General features: G+C 39.9%; 1 protein-coding gene across 1 annotated transcript in view; it reads right to left on the bottom strand.

Annotated features, from left to right (window-relative positions):
- Positions 1-3,912, bottom strand: part of hdac4 (histone deacetylase 4) — a 143,403-nt gene extending 139,491 nt beyond the window's left edge. The window contains exon 1 of the mRNA XM_083922115.1: positions 3,809-3,912. The gene's annotated coding sequence lies outside the window, so the exon portion shown is untranslated. The remainder of the gene's footprint in view (positions 1-3,808) is intronic.
- Positions 3,913-17,972: the final 14,060 nt, after the last annotated feature.

The raw sequence follows: 17,972 nt of genomic DNA, 5'->3' as shown, positions 1-17,972 counted from the left end.
AGGCCTTTGTTTTATTAAAAATGAAAGAAAAACAAATTAAAGCAAGCTAGCCCTTATTAATCATGATTTTACCAAAGCCAGAATATACTAAAGAGATACAAGTAGAGGAGTAATAACCCAATAAAATACCTTAATACCTCAATAGCAATATGTAAGTGGCTTTACTAAATATTTAAAAATTGTAAAATTAAATTGATGTTATGTTAATGAGTTTAATTGACTTTTTGTTAAACTAGCCACTAATTGCAATATATATTTTTTACATGGTGGAGATTAGGTCTGAAACATTAACCATGGTTGTACTACATTATTGTAGTACTCTTGTGTCTCATTACTCTAAGTAGAGGTGCAATACATTGTTAGTTATGGATGATATTGAAAAAAATATGAATTTTAGCTTTAAAAACAACAAGCTCAGGGAGAATGAATATCTGTCACAAGGAGAAATGGTGGATGGAGAGCTAAAAGTAAGTGTTAAGAGATGACGGCACTGATTTAACTGTGTTATAATGCTGCAAAACAGTGAAGAGAAATGTTCTATACCAGTTAGAATCCTTAGCTGGAAATGAATCTGATTATTACATATAATCCAAAATCTGTATATATTTATATGTAAAACTGGCTTTAGATAGTGCAGGCTCACATCTAGCGTCTTCTAATTTGCTTTCAGATCAAAATGAGTAGATATTTCAGTTGTACACACACAGAAAATAAAAATGTGAGGCTGTGACCTACCTTCATTTTCTGCAGGTGTTTAAGTCACAAAGCTTTTTGAAAAAAAGAATCTCACTCTGAATAACATTAACTCTGATTCAAAATCTCTCAAGGTACCTTTGATCCTAAATCCAGGATAAATTTGCTGTTTAACAGTGTAATGTTAACACAAATAAGGTGTGTGCAGTTTGTGGAAGTAAGATTTTCCCAACTTTTTCAAGTAATAAATTTAAATGTCAGGTGTTATTGACAGTTTCTCAAAAATAAAGTGGAAGAAAATGCAATTTTGCCCGAAAATTCATGAACTGCACAAAGAGAAATCCGTTAAAAGAAGCAGAGGTATTTATTTCTCCACCATCAGCAGCCTATAAAGACCACAACGCTGCCATGCTACACATTCCATAATTAGCACGAGCGCTCGTAGGGCTGTGTTGGCAAAAATCTACACATCTGATACATATCATCATACAAGGATTATGATTAAATATACTGCAATATTTTGTGGTACAGTAAGCAAGCCAATGTATTATCAAACAACACAAAATGAACCACTATCTGGCACAAATCGCTGCATGTAAACTATTAATTAAAAATGGATAGATTGTTTTTTTAGAATCCTTACAGTATTACAAAACATAAAATTGCGATTCTCAAGTGTCTGGAAATATATATAAAACAATATAAAAAATGTCTATCACATATACAGTATATTTCTATATTATTTCTGTTACGTTGTCGAAAAATCAGCGGCCGAACTGTGTTACAGCAATGTCATTTAGATGGCACTTTATGTTCTGATCCTTGCACATTATGTTCATTTAACACTAAAGTTCTTAATAAAATGAGAAATACTTACTTAAGCACTTAATTCACACAGGAGTATACAGAAATTGGCTTTACCATGTGGTTATTTCATGTCAACTTATTTGATAACCGGAAACATGCTATATTGTGACTTACAGTATATTGTTATCAAGAAATAAAATTACCGATATTGTGACAGACCGTTTGGCCATATTGCCCAGCTCTACCTAGAATGAACATCACACAACACAGACCTGTGAACACTTCCTCTTTGTGTAGGACACAAAAAAAAGTTTCAGTCACACTGGTAATTCAAGACGCAACACTACAATCTGCTGAACCACTGGCAGAGAAAGGGTATAGCAACCACAGTCAAATGGCTAAAATGTAGTTCCCAGACTGCTAATTGTGCAAAGAAATGCTCTGATGAAAAGAAAAAAAAGAATATCAAACAACATGTCGACAAAGACAATCCTGTTTTACTTCTGCTTAAATCAGGACTCTGCTCTCAGCAGTCATCCTTTGAGAGGAGCACTCAGAGGCAAATCATTTTAGCGGGCTGCAGTCAGGGCGGATTAGCCATCGGGAGTACCGGGAGTTTCCCTAGTGGGCCGCACCGTCAGTGGGCCGGCCCGGTATGGTCGGTTAAAAAAAAGAGAAAAAAAAGCAGTTGCCTAGGCGGCCCCCGGTGTTGTATATGATAGTGTAACCCAGGTCACAAATATGGATGGACATTGTTCGCCAAGCTAGTGCTGATGTTCCCAGATACTAGCTCTATATGTAGCGTCATCATTTATGTGCTAATAGCTGCTTGTTGTAATTTTTGCATAGTTTATCTATTTCTGTTTGCATGTGCTGTTGTACGTTTCATTTTAATGTTTTGCAAATTAAAATGAGCATGTATAGCTGAATCTGTTGCATTTATATGATGTTTTCAAGTGATTGAATCGATTTTTACAAACTCTTGATATTATATATATAAAATATATATATATATATAAAAGTGTCGCTTCATTGCCATTACGGTCATTGAGGCAGTGATGGTACGGAGACGCAGAGGGCGCAGATGCAGAAGACCTAGAAACGCTGACTAATCAGAGCAGACTGCGCTTTCTCAGGAGAGGGTCTTAAAGAGACATGCACTATTGACAGATAGTATGAGAAAAATAATATTGTTTGTTTTAAACATTAAAGAATGTCAACATGGTCAAGTAGAAACCCAAAATATGAAAGTGTGAAGCTGAAATAAGGCCTTTAAGCTGGACTGAGTCTATTGTTTTCTGGCAGAGAAATCACTTTATTGTTATTTATAAAATACAGGTTAAAAAAAACAGAAACCAGGTTTTAGACAGCTTTAAGGCTTTAAGTCTAACATATTTTAACGACAATAACCAGAGTACAGAAATCCGTTCTCTCAGTACGAACTTCCAACTCAAGGGAAGTCGCTTCAGTGTCTTGTCCTGCTGCTGCTCCTGTGTTTACACTGAATAAAGACCAGTTTACACCCAAAGCTGTGGCAGCGGCGGCTCAACCTCAGCACAAACCTCCATCAAACACATTCTGCTTATTCTCCACACACACACACACACACACACACACACACACACACACACACACACACACACACGGTGGTTGTGTTATGTGGAGGACAGTTTTGAGCAGAGGCACCTTTTAATGCAGTGGTTGGCTCCAGTTGTTGTTGACGTACCTTACTGTGTAACAAACTGATAAAACTAAGTGACAAAATTCCCCGCTACATCTGGTAGCTCTTTACACTGACCGCACACTTGGAAGGAAACCGTGTGACAACGTATGGCGCTGGGCTGCAGCAAGACTCATGTAAGGAGAGTGAAAAGTTTGATAAAACAATAGTCGTCGGCTGTCAACAAAAGCCACTTCCCCGACACGGCAGCCTGCTCCAGACGGGTCTGAACCAATGAAGCTAGCTTAACAGTGAGTTTAAAGTCTTAACGTAACTTAAACCGAGCAGCTAAAGTGGCGGAGTAACTGTGTTGCACAACACGGCCGTTTCAAGTCCACTTTAAATTGGTTATGCCGAACTACAATGTATTGAGCAACACTTTCACTTTCCTTCAGCCGACTATGGAATAGATACGACACAAACAGAAAAAGTCAAGTGTAGCAGAATAACAAAGTCAGACAGAGGAGGAAATGCGCGTAGACCTACTACAACATAAACATACTTTTTGAGTCACCCACGTCTCTAAACGTTCACGCCAAACAGAGAAGTGTGTACTCGTGTTTTACAAAGACAGCGAAGAAACACTACCTGGAGTGGGCACCCTTGGGCGGACTGTTTTCTCCCGGACACCAGGAGCATCCACGGAGAAGGGTTTTAGGACCCGTCGGTACTGTAAAACTCATCCAGCCAACAGCTCCGCCATACTGAATTAATCACGTGTCTGACAACCTCCTGTATTTCCGTAGGAGGCGGGGTCTGCAGGACAGGATGACTGACAGCTGAGAGGGGAATTCTGTCAGTGTGCATACATGAATGGAGTGTCCTTCTGCTTTTCATGCTGTTGGAGCACACCATAGGCCACAGGTGTGTTTCACTGCTACCTGTGCTTTCTTAAGTCAAACTGAGCCCTATGTGTTTATGGGGAGTTTATAATATTCATATAGAGTATGCTGCTGATGCTTAATAACAACTTCATATTCTTGTATGTATTTTTTCATCTTCTTTATATCACAATATCCAGTGCGTAGTGTCAGTGATACTACACTGAACATTTTAGTCATCTTCTATTGTGGTTATAGCCAATGTTGCAACACAGTCTCACTCCCAGTACGTCAAATAGCGATCTAGTGGATCTATTTGACGTACTGGGAGTGAGACTGTATTAAAGCAACCCCCCCCCCCCCCCCCCCCCCCATGTAAAGAGGCTTAAGGTCCTTGAGGCAGCGGCCGTGGGTTTGACTCCGACCTGCGGCCCTTTGCTGCATGTCTCCCCCACTCTCTCTCACCCCGTTTCCTGTCTGTCTCATCTAATAACAGGCTTGAAAAACTGCCCAAAAAATCTTTAAAAAAAAAAAAGATTACGCCAGCCTATAATACAGTTTTATAGGATATTGTGTAAGTTAAAGTTCAGAAGGACAGATCTTTAGCTATAATTTATTAAATCTTTAACAGACCAAAACTGTTTATATCCGTTCAATCAGACTATAATTAGCTGTAATTCCCAGTCGGAGACATCCAGACTTTTTGACAGCTATTATTTGGATATCTTCCACTTGGTGAAAAGAACTACATACGTGTTAACAAACTGCTTGCAACATGTCTGCAAAGCCTTCATTGCCGACAGTGAAATTAATTTAAAATCATGTATTATTCCTTAGAAAATCGATTGACATAATTAAAGGGAGCTTCACATTGTTTGTTTGTATCCAGTTTCACTTGATAGCAAAGCGCTACAACAAATCTGTAACACAAAGGGAAAAGCTCATTAAAACATCTAAATATGAGTAGAGGGCTAGCAGTTGGAGGAGCCACTTACCATCTGGTTATGTGTGAACAAGACAGAACAACAGGAGGTTTTCTTGTTTTTCCCCATTCTTCTGACTTTGCATTAATGGAAAAAATGCAAACAACTCGCTTCTAGCTGAACTCTGCCTATTTCAAATCCGTGAGAAGAGCGTGGACAAATGCAAAATTCAGAATTTCTCTTGAACCACCAAAACCTTTGCAAAAAATCTATTTGATCAGGTACTATAACCCCCACCACTTAAGAAGCTGATTGCGAAAAACATGTTTCCAGCACCTTTAAATTAAAAAGAAATGTGCAATAAATCCCATAAAATCAAAGGACAATATAAAACTTAATATGCAAACCACAAAGACAGAGGGAGACTCGGCCTGACACACCCAATAATATATAATATAAACTAGGGCTGTGCAATATGACGATATGTGTCGTTTGATGGTAGAAACACGCCTATCGTTTCATATTTTGCTCTATCGTTTATCTGGCGGTGTCATGAATTATGCACTTTACAGGCTGAGGTGTGTGTGTTAAGATGAAGTGAGCCGAAGGAGCCGCTCCGTGCGTTATTACGGGCAGACACAGACTGTGTTTCTCTTTATTAAAACAGAAAACAACTGTAACACACACACACACACACACACATACACACACACACACACACACACACACACACACGCAAACACACACACACACATACACAAACAATTGTGTCCTTTAGTTTCATGTTTAGTTAGTTTTGTGATATCAGGAAGCAACGCAGCACGCACATTGCGACAGGGACGTGACGTAGTGCGTAAATTGAGGAACCCTTCCCACTTCTGGTGGAATACAGGGATTTCTTAATCCCGTGTGAATTGGCCATTTATATTACAGACATCCCCACGTAGAACTAATCCCGCCCGAAAGGGCTATAGAAAGATACAAACAAAACACATTTATGTTATAACAACCAATAAAATTCACTCAGTAAGCGGATGCATGACCGCAGGCAGCACTGGACTCATGTGCACGCCCTGCTGGTATGTCAGGCAGTCGAGGCCCAGAATAAGAGGGGTTTTTTTTATGTTCACAGTGCAATTAGAAATAATACTATGATTTTCTTTCAACAGAAATATGCTATATGGTATTATATATCCTTATCGTGATATGGGATGACCTATATCATGATATGGGATGACCTATACCGTGATATGGGATGACCTATATCGTGATATGGGATGACCTATATCGTGATATGGGATGACATATATCGTGATATGGGATGGCCTGTATCATGATATGGGATGACCTATATCGAAATATGGGATGACCTATATCATGATATGGGATGACCTATATCGTGATATGGGATGACCTATACCGTGATATGGGATGACCTATATCGTGATATGGGATGACCTATATCTTGATATTGGATGACATATATCGAGATATGGGATGGCCTGTATCGTGATATGGGATGACCTATATCGTGATATGGGATGACCTATATCATGATATGGGATGACCTATACCGTGATATGGGATGACCTATATCATGATATGGGATGACCTATACCGTGATATGGGATGACCTATATCTTGATATTGGATGACATATATCAAGATATGGGATGATCTATATCGTGATATGGGATGACCTATATCGTGATATGGGATGGCCTATATCGTGATATAGGATGACCTATATCGGGATATGGGATGACCTACATCGTGATATGAGATTTCGGTCAAATCGTCCTAATTCAAACTATCATCAGAGAGCTTTTTCATCACAAATCTGCAAAATTCTATGCAATCATTGTGAGTGAATATTGTGATTTGTTTCCTTGTGTAGCCTCAGACTGCCTCACCTTTTTCTGCTTCACTTGGTGATTTCTAGGTAACATTTTCAAGAATTACTTTCCACAACTGCAGAGAACATGTGTCAACTTGTCACATTCAGCAGTTAGTTGGTTTAATGCTTAGGCGGAGAGTCGTAAATCAACAGTAGATTTCCCAGTTGAAAAGTAAGACTTAAAATCTTTATCTTAAGTACAACATGTTATCTAATGGTGGTTTTGCGTCACTGTTGGTACAGAAGTAACAACATGCTTCCTGGAGAAAAGCCTTCCTTTAAAACCTGATAGAATTAGAAAGGAAAGCTGAAGGATTTTATGATAAAGCCATACAAAAATGGTGATGGTACATTCTAGCTACATAGTTAACTCAACGGTTCCATATCAGGCTCTTTTTCAGGTTCATACTTGTTTAATGGGTTTCTACGAGAACACATTTACATGCTTTAATGTTGAAAAAACACTTCACTGCTCTCTTACTGTCTGTTCTAATACACCTGTATTTACCCTCTGTCTGAAACCTGTCTCTTTTATCCCCCCCTCCCCCAAAAAGCCCAGTCTGTTCTGATTGGTCAGTGTTTCCAGGTCTTCTGCATCTGCACTTTCGGCAGCCGGGGAATGACTGTAATGCCACTGTATCAGCACTTATATTGTAAAGTTGTGACATCACAAAAGTCCTAACGGCTTGTTTAAAGGCACAGTTTCTGAATACAGGTTGTGTGCATTTCTCTGTGGATTAAGCTTTTGGATACTTTCATGGTATTTATGTAACACCTGGATCTGCCTAAAAATAAAAAAGGCATGGAAATCTAACTTTTTAAAAATGGTATCTTTAAACTATCTTGTGTCACTGAAGTCTTATCTTGTGGTAGTGATTCTGATGACCATTATTATTGCTTCAGCTAACACACATTTCAGTCGTGTCACTGTTGGGGTCAGAATTTCATCGCACTGATAATCAAACATGAAACTCTCGTATTTATTCCATATTAAGAAGAGAAACTTAAGAGTGAACTTCCTCCAGCAAACTGAAGCAAGAATTTGATGTGGGCAAGCTTTCTGAATAGTCCCATTACACAAAAGCTTTCTCAGGCCCATTATACGATATCAAATGGAATAGAAATTGCCATTTCCTCGCTTTTATGTTGATGCATTGTTGTATGAGTGGCGAAGCTGACAGAAGTCATCAGCTATTGTGAGCACGAACACAAGTGGGTTTTTGCACCAAGAGAATGATGTGTCAGCCGGCAGGTCTCGGTGCTCCGTTCCACCACTGAGACAGGCCAAACCCTGTTCATCAGAGCACAGTGCCCACATTTCCATGACACAGACCTGGATTAAAATGGGTAAAATGTCCCTTCTTACAAAATAGATAGCATGTTTAAAAAATAAGAATTAGAAATAAATCGCTTTTTTCTTTTATTCACTCCCAAAACAAATGCACACTCAAGTCAGATCAAGCTCATGGAAGTGCTACAATATTTTTTTCCACAGGGGTCGCCAACATCTATCCGAATGAATGTTCCTTGATGCTTAAAATAAATACCATTATCTGTTACTTGAATAATTTTGCGAAAGGACTTATAATAGAAAACCCGCGAGTCCGTCCATCCATCCATCCATCCATCCATCTTCAACCGCTTGTCCCTATCGGGGTCGCGGGGGGCTGGAGCCGATCCCAGCTGACATCGGGCGTGAGGCGGGGTACACCCTGGACAGGAGGTAAAACCCAGGAGTTTAGAACAAAATTATTTTTCAACAAACACTACCACAGTCCCTGAAGAAGGCCTTTAATTATCAAGTCGCATTGTGCCAAACTTTTAATAAACAGTCATCAGCACAGGGGTAGTAACACATATCATGCAGACTAAACAAGTAGCAAAGACATCAGTGACAGGCGTTGTCTTGAAAAGAAAAACGACACAGTACGAGTGAAAACAAAAACAATGCTTACGGAAAAACAATTTTAATTAGGTGCACGGGATAGAAAACATTGTGGATCTCTTTGAAACACTTTCTCATCTACTTATTATCCAAACACGCTGTCTGGAGCTAATTACGGGCCCTGGACGGGAGATAATAAAGACTTTCACAATCAAAGCATAACCTGCAAAGCCTCCCTCCACATGAAAGATTGAAGGACTAGAGTGGCAGCAGCAGAGAGAAGACAGGGAGACTAATACACGCAGAGTGACAAAGAAAAGTGACAAATTACAGTTATGTGGTAGCTGATGTAAGTACTGCATAACAGTGGACTATATTAAAAAAGACTCCCGATGCTGCCATTACATAAACGCCGGGCACCCTAGCTTTAAGAGAAGGGGCTCATCTGAAAAGAAATGGAACAACTCAACCCAGTGGAGCCATTCTCTAAAGAAAACACTGACAGCTTAATAAGTATCCACTCAAATAGGCTGTCCTCAATAACAAGTAAAAAAAAAATTTTTAAAAAAAAGCTGATTTGAACATAGACGGGACAATTTAACCCGGCCACACTCTCCTCTAACAGGACACTACTGACAACATAATAAGGATTCTGAAACCTGTCTGTGGCAGTGTGAAAATGGGATGCGTTCAGAGTTTATCCGCTTTAATGGAGGCAGATGTGGCTAACCCATGATGCTATAGTGTACCATGAAATGTGATATATAACCCCCACTCTGGGCAATTACATTAGATTTTACTAGGACCATTTTCTTGTCTATCACCCATTACCACTGCAGCACACTACGTATATATAATGCTACTAATATGTCATACACACAGGGGCTGGGCCAGAGTCGGGACGAGTGGTAGCAAGGGCCCCCCACAGAGACATAAGGTGGCAGGTAGTTGGCCGGACAAGAACCTCTGTATTAACAAAACATTTGCCGCACTATTGCCAGGAACCAGTGCTGAAGTCAAATCACCAAAAGAGCCATCGAGTCCTGCATAGAGAGTCTGAGTGAATGTGGTCTGGACTTTGTGGAGCAGAGTCATGGTTTCAGAGATGCTGTAGAAGGCCGTAATACCTGCTCTGTGATCCAGGTACACTCCTAATGTGGAGGACCTGAGACGGGAGATTTGATTTTGTTATGTCTGAAAAAATAAAGACTGTTTGAACTAAACACTTTTCTGCCGGGGTCTGACCTGCTGCTTCACATCGGGGCTTCTTTTCTCCGTCAGACGGATCAGCTCAGTGAAGATCTCCTGGCTGTTCACCACTGTTTTATCAGCAGAGTGATCGATTGCCTCCTCCTCCTATTGAAGCACCATCAAACCTTTAACTCTGTCCTGGATTATCTGGTGGATGTCTTTAAAACACCTGGAACTCTCTCTGCCTCACTGAAGGCAGCTGTGGATTTTCTTCTGACCCTCTTCATCATAGAAACTCATCATATGTTAGGCCTGGGCAAAGGAGGACTCAAATGCAGCCAGGATACGATAAATGCAGGCTTTATTCCTTGACAAGGCTGTGGTAATGGCTGGGCATGCACAAACAGACGATATACTCTGGCAACAAGACAGGGGAAGACCAGGACTTTAAACACATGAGGGAGGGTGACACAGGTGGACACAATCAGGTAATCAGGGAACACAGCAGACCGGTGACACAGGAGGACGGGCAATTGACATTCCTGCTGGAATATGTTAGATTCTCATAAGAGGGCAGAATTAGCGTGGGTTGCTATGCAGTTGACGCTGGACTAAGCTAAAAAATGACCAGCTAATGCTAACACTAGCTAGCTAGCTTGGTTAGCATAGTGCAACCATCAAATGTTGAACAAGCCATTTTAGGTGACCAAAAAATTCCTAAAACAGTAACTCTGACAACATCTGAAAACAAGTTCATAGTTTTTTTTAAATGTGCACATCTTTAATGTACTTTACTTTAACATACAGTACAGTCTAACCATAATAGACTATAAATGCATTTCTTTCTTGTCTTCAATCTGATTTAAAGTAAAATATTAAATTGAACCCATCTCCTGGGACACTCTCCTCTCACTATAAACCATCCAGCTGCTGGCGGTAAATTGACAGGTGGCTGACAACTTGAAGCAAATCTGTCCTGCTCCAGAGTTTATCACAACAATTTGCAGTGGGAAAGTGCTGTTGTGAAGACCGTTATGTTGACATGATGTTTATGTGTGTGTGTGTGTGTGTGTGTGTGTGTGTGTGTGTGTGTGTGTGTGTGTGTGCGTGCGTATGTGCTTTACATCAGATTTCTGTATCAATTTAGTCATTAGCAGTGGTAAAGAGTGTTTTCATTGATCTGTATTCTACCGTACGCTTCAAAAAATTTGTGTTTGGCTCAGAAAATGAAAAACAGCCTTCTGTTGCCTGTCCAGTGGCACATGATTCCAGACTGTGTTTTAACTGATTGTACTGCTATAACCAAGTTTTAGATTGTAAAACCTTCCACATTGAAGATAGAGGAGCAGCATTCGTTCTGTCCTCAACTTTTAACTATCGTAGACAGAAGTGCATGCTGTTGATATTAGTATTGTATGGACATTGAAGAGAAAGGCATCCTGACTTGTTCTGTACCAACTTGAGATTGCGTGTAGTAACTGTCGTAGCTTTGAATCCCTAACGCTGTCAGTGTTTCTGCATTTTCTAAACACTCAACCCAATGAGAAGCACAGAATAGAAACTGTTATCCACCCAGATTTATCTTAAATCTTTAGCAAATGGACTAGATTTTTTAAATATATTTTTTTATCTGCAAGAAAAGCCAACGGGTTTACTCTACTTCTGTCAGTAAAAACAATATGCACTCAGTCTGCATTGCACCAGTACTAATAAGCCACAGCTAATTCCTCTCTACTAACAGAAACAGCTTGTACACCCAAACACTGTCAACAACCCTGCAGAAATGCCAATGCCGGTCTTTTAAAACAACTGCTTCATCAAATCTAGCTGCTTTGCTTCTGAACATGACTGGTAATTCTATTTGAGTCATCCAAGATCTGCAGGAAATACACACTTTATGCCTTCCTTGTAATATTGCTTTGACAGCAGTGGATGGATTTCCTGCTTGTTATGACAGGAAGATCAATTCTTACCAAGACACGATAGCTGAACATTCTCCGGAGAGCACGGCATTATCTTTTAGGAGATAAGCTAACGTTGGCACATTCGCACTCTGCAGGTTAATGCAATTCAAAGTGGGACAGAGGAGCTGAGGGTAGATGCCCGGGCATGCAAATGTGGCACACTTGATAAACAGGGGAAGTTGCTGGTACTGTGATAAACTGATGTGAGAGAACAGAGAGTTTTTCTTGTAACCCTTTTGTAATAATCTAATAACGTTCCTCTTTTCCATTATCTTATTCAATTTCAAGATTTCAGCCACCCACAGAAGAAGGGAAAAGGCTAACAGGGCGTGTGTTTGTGCATCCAGCTAACTTAATCAAGGCCCAGGGTTTCAGTCCTTTCTATCGCGAATGCTCAAATCATTGATTTGGCCCAATGGACCGGCACAGAGACAACTTTCTTTCATCCAAGATTGTGAAAAGCAAGGTTTCTGCATTGAGATGGGGGCCACAGTACGAATGCATACTGATTTCTATACAGTAGGTAATTGATACATTGGGAATGGGAAACAGGTCTGCGGGCTGTAATTTGTTCTTCTGTCATTTCACATGCAGATCAGAACATGGAAATAATATTGAAAAAGATACTCCAGAGAATCATTTGCATTTTCCTATTTTGACATAAGATATCGTTACAACACAGGATTTCAATCGAATAGAATGCAATGCAAAAAAAATGACTAGAACAATGGATTGTAATTCAAAACTCTATAAAACCACACATAAGTGGTTTTGGATGCGGTATGAAGGTTTTCCTATGCTGCAGGTTTACAGAAGGGATAACCAACAGGAGATAGCAACAGCTTGCTGTATCCTTCCTCCACAGTTTAAGGTGCACTAAGTGGATAAGATGGATTAATGGTATCCAAGCCACAACACAGCATCCAATCCTGTTAAGCCAAGCCAGGCACGGTGGCAGTAGTTCAAACGTGTGGCTTCAGTGATCCCTCGTGGGTCTCCTGACATTGAGGATCCCTCAGATGACTGTTATCGCTCCAGCCTGCGTATGTATCATTTCCCCATTGTATGTTCCCCCGTGTCTTTCTCTCCCTGGCTTTAATCTTCGTCTCTCTCTTCCTTTCCATCTCCCTCGTCAGTGCAGTTCATGAGACTATACTGGCATGCACAAGTCTTTCTTCTCCTCACTTTACACTATAGCAATACACCTGTATTGCTATAGTTCCTCACATGGATAAAGCAACGTTATGATACCATTGTACCTTAAAATGACATCTTCAAAATCAATGGTGCATCTGTCATTCCCACTCTGTACCCCGATCACCTGTTCTTGTGCTTTTACAGCGCTTTTGAATTTTTGCGAGTGGGTATGCTCTCGAGGGAAAATGTAAGGCTTTACTGCCTTCACAGGACCGTGTTGGTGTTTTCACCACAAGCGCATGGTTTTATGAGGTTTTCATACCCAAGGTGGGGGGGGGGGGTGTTGGCGTTAAGCCGCGCTGGTGTCATGCCAGAACTGAACACTGGCAGACGGATGCCAAGCTAGCCATCTTGCTTTTTAACTAATATATATCATGAATGTATAAAGAAAATTGGATCTGGATACAGTAGTTGAGGCAAGGCCTTGTTTATTACTATGAAAGTTGCTGAGTGACGTATGAAGCCAAAAAAGTTCAACTGTCGCATTTAAAAATACTTAGATGATCAGCACTCCTTCCCCTTTGTTGGGCAAATAGAGCAGGCGCACTAGAGACGTCCGCAGGCTGAACCAGCTACTTACAGTTAAGCGCTCCGCTAATTTGAAAGGGGATTCAATGATTAATTCATGCAGCTCTTCTTGCCTTTCCAAATTTTATAGACCCTATTACAATGAGTCATACTGTGGGGGTTATGACACTTGAAAAAATGTACCCACTGATTTACAGACATCCCTTTCACAATGTAAGTCAAGTCATTTTGTGTCCCTTGGTATCATGTGACGAACACAGAAGTTATGATTCCACTGTTTGGCCACTATTTACAAATGGTTTCAAAGCCCGCACTTCCTGGGGGCCTGGTATATACAGAAAATTTGCTTGTTTGCTATGTCTTGTGTTGTTGCACATGCTCGATGTTAGGCTGTGTCAGAAAAGTATTTTTTTTTATCACGAGTAATGTAATCATTACAAATGCATGTGTACAGCTGTCCATATTATATAACAGTCATGTATAAATGAAATGCACTCTGAAACTGTCAGGGTGCCAAAAAAAACAACAACCCCAAAACATTATGACATGCAATTTAATCTGTGTGTTATGATGCATTTGGTAACTGAGTGACATGGATTTGATTCATTTGGGACTGATAAAATAAGTTCAGTCTATAGTCATGTGTCCAAGCTTATTATACTATTATACTAAGTCATATCCCTCTCCCAGACCACCAATGCTGACCCCTGTGATAATGATACATCACCCACTGGACTATGACATCCGTCCTGCTGTGCCGGCAGCACAGATGCTCAATTCATAGAACATCCTAATCCTCGTTAAGTTTAAAGCAAAAGCAGGAACAGTGTCACTTTTCACTCAGTTCTTTATCTATACACGTTTTTCATTAGGTTTGGCTTAGCAGTCCAACACAAGAAGATGAAATGTGTTATTGCAGTGGATCAGGAGTATACTTTGTCTGGAGTCGAACAATCCCCTGTTTTGTTACAGCAGGTTTTGAATACCTACGCAGAAGCTGTGACAAGCGATACACTACATTTTTTAAGTCTAAGCTTCATAGAATATGTTACAGATGGCATGAATGTTCACAAGCCCGCCCAATAATGCCGATCAGGAACATCCAAAAGAGCCTAAGACGTGTGGAGAACACTTCCAACTGAGTCAAAGTGCTGTGACAGTGTGATAAACATGCAGTGCTATACCACCAACAACACCAACACAGTGCACAGAAAGAAAGCTCGAGGAATGACAGCGAGGTGGGAAAGGAGCTTTGATTCTTACTTCCACCACAGTGCAATCTCCACACCAGTTGTCAGCAGCATTACTATGGTAACAGCGGATTATCATCTATTACATAACGGGGGCTGTGCACTAAAACCACTGGATAAAGAGTCACATTGTGCTGGTTATGTTGCTGGCTTTTACAGTAAAGGCAGTACAGATTGCGCTACATTAGTTTACTGATTTATTTTTATAACAAAGACATCAGTGAATATTTGTGCCTAACATGCGTGCTTATTGTGCCTTCACAGAGTTTCTTACTTGCACTGTTCCATTAATAAACATGACAGATCCTTCAAAATAAATGAAGCAATAAACCTTCAGCTCTATTTGCACCCTAACATAAATCATGTAGCATTAACCCCTGAGAGATAAGAGTTATATAAAAAAGGATATTTACATTTGCATTAAAGGGATATTTAGGATTGTTTTTCTCAGGTGGGGTTGTATGAGGTATTTATCCATAGTCAGTGTGTTACCTACAGTAGATGGCGATTGGCATGCCCCTGGTTTGGATAAGCACGCAGGATTAGCTAAACAACATACTGCCGTGGACGGTGGCAGCAGCTACTGTAAGTGTATTTTGGCCACCTAAAAAGGCCCACCACGTAGAAATCATTATCAACTTCAGTGTAAGCTTTATTTAGAATATTCTTACTACCTGTTATCTATGTTCTCTTCAAACCCACCAGACTCTATTAACAAAAAATGATTTGTCAAGTTTGAAGCAGGCTGATGGACCCAAATGTAGAACCAGCAGGCAGGAGACCAGAGAACTACAGAATAAATGTATTTTCCCAAACAAGATTTGTTTCTGAGGTATTCATTCTCTATGAGGTTTAGATCTGGACTCTGACACTTCTTCCTCCAAATTTAACTGACTTCTTTAGACACTTTGGGTTCAGTCTTTCCCAGTCTGACGCCGAACATAATGTTTCCCATCAGACACAAATAAATTGAACTTCAGCCATGTCATGTCATGCTTGGGGGGATGTTTTCTGCAGCAGGACTTGGGCTCTGGTTTGATCTGGGTCCATCCTTCTTGCAGTCTCTTCCACAGTTCAGTCAGATCTAAACCCCATAGAGAATCTCTGGAAAATCCTTGGTGACAAAGTAATGTCTAAGAAATCCAATACAGTTACTGAACTGTGGAAGAAACTGCTGGAATAATGGACCAAGATCAAACCAGAGCAGTGTGAGAAACTGGTGATGTCCTGTGGGTGCAGATGTGCTGAAGTCATTCAAAGCAACGGCCTCTACACTTCTATTAATTTTTTAATCCTATAGAACTAAGAAAACATTGTTGAAATCTTCTCTTGTGACAGAATGGTTACTGTTCTCTACTTTTGCTCACTGTTTTTTTCACAAAATAAAGGTTTTTGATGAAGTGTCTTGGTTATTTAAAAAAACATGCTACGACAGCAGTGGTATAGCCTCAGCTGATATTCTATCAAATTCTGAACAGTAAAAAATAACAATATTTCAGAATAAATCAAGTATTAATTTAATCTCCAGTGTACATGCATACAACATGTCCAAAAGCCAGACACTCTGTGACTGTAAATCAGCGCCTGATTATCTCAGAGGGTGACCTTTGAATATGAGAGCCACCTATGTTATTAAAAACCTGTTGCCCTGCATGATTCACCTCCCCAGCTAATCACATAAGAGGTTCACTAAACAAGGGCACAAATTGAACTCGCTTATACACATTTTTGCACAATGAACTATAAAACTAAAGGAATTTTAAGCTCTCATACACACAGGAGAAACAATATTACAGTTACACAAGCTCAAAACAGGGGTCACTATGTTGACAGCATGTGAGAGAAAGGAACAGTCGAATTCGATACAACACTATCTAGGGTTTATTCAGGATTTATTTCATTCATAATGATTTTAAATTCTTTTCATGTTAAATTAAAGGTGTTAAGTAAGTACACATGCACAGTCACAGATACACCATTTTTACAGATGTTACTCTATAGGATAAATCCATTGATCTCTCTCTAAACCCTGTTGTGTTTGCCTGAGTACACAGTAGGAGCCAAACATTGAACACCTACAGGGAATTTTACAGAGCACTCCAGTCAACAGTGAAACCCACCAGGGCAAGTGTACCCCTCACTCCTAATTACTTTCTTCCCTGGTGAAATTTACATTTACTGTTTTCCTTTTGTTTCCTGATAGCATACTTAATGCGGAGACCCTTGACACATTTGGATGGTGTTTTCAAATCAAGAAGAGCAATTAAGTGGAGAACTGGCACTTATAACCCCATTATACAACAGGAAGTTTCATTTTAGCAATCCATTTGTTAGACATGGCACTGGGCAGCATCACAATGCTTAATACTTATACTAATATTCAATTCAATTTTATTCAATTTTACTTATAGTGCCAAATCAGAACAAAAGTTATCTCAAGGTCAGGTCTAGACCACACTATATGACTTATTTATGATTTACAGAGACCTAACTATTCCTCCATGAGCAGCAGCAAGTTATATTATCTATATATTCTGTATATATCTAGCAATCAACAAAACCTTCCTTTATATCCCCTTGTTAACATGTTTAGAATGAAAAAGGCTAATATGCTAACATGCTGTAGCGGGTAATATTTACTACTATCCCCAACTCTGTTCCCAAGCAGTAGAGGGCAGGTGGAGCTAACACAACAGACTGGCATTTCAACTGCCAGCTGACTGACATCACACACTGGTTTTGACAACACAACAACAACAACACACCTGCATCAACAGCTCATCGCCACAGGTGCCAAAGAGAAAGAGAGAAAGAAACGGAGAAAGAAACGGAGATCTGAGAGATTAGAACTTTAAGGGATCACCGAAATGTTTACAATATACGTATGCTGAGGGGGTATGAATGTGTGTACAAGCATTTAGAGACATTTATTAGAAGAATAAACCCCTTGAGGTGAACCATCTCATTTTCAAGGGTGTCCTTGACCTTGTAGGGTGGCCTGGTGTATGATCAGCCAGTTATACCAAACAGATGCTAATGATCCTCAATTCCACATGGAGGCTGAAACATTCATTAAATTAAACAGAAATGGCTGCT

This window comes from Echiichthys vipera (assembly GCF_963691815.1).
Source record: "Echiichthys vipera genome assembly, chromosome: 10".
NCBI lineage: Eukaryota > Metazoa > Chordata > Actinopteri > Perciformes > Trachinidae > Echiichthys > Echiichthys vipera.
Note: the sequence above shows the minus strand (reverse complement) of the source record. Positions and strands in the feature narration are given on the sequence as shown.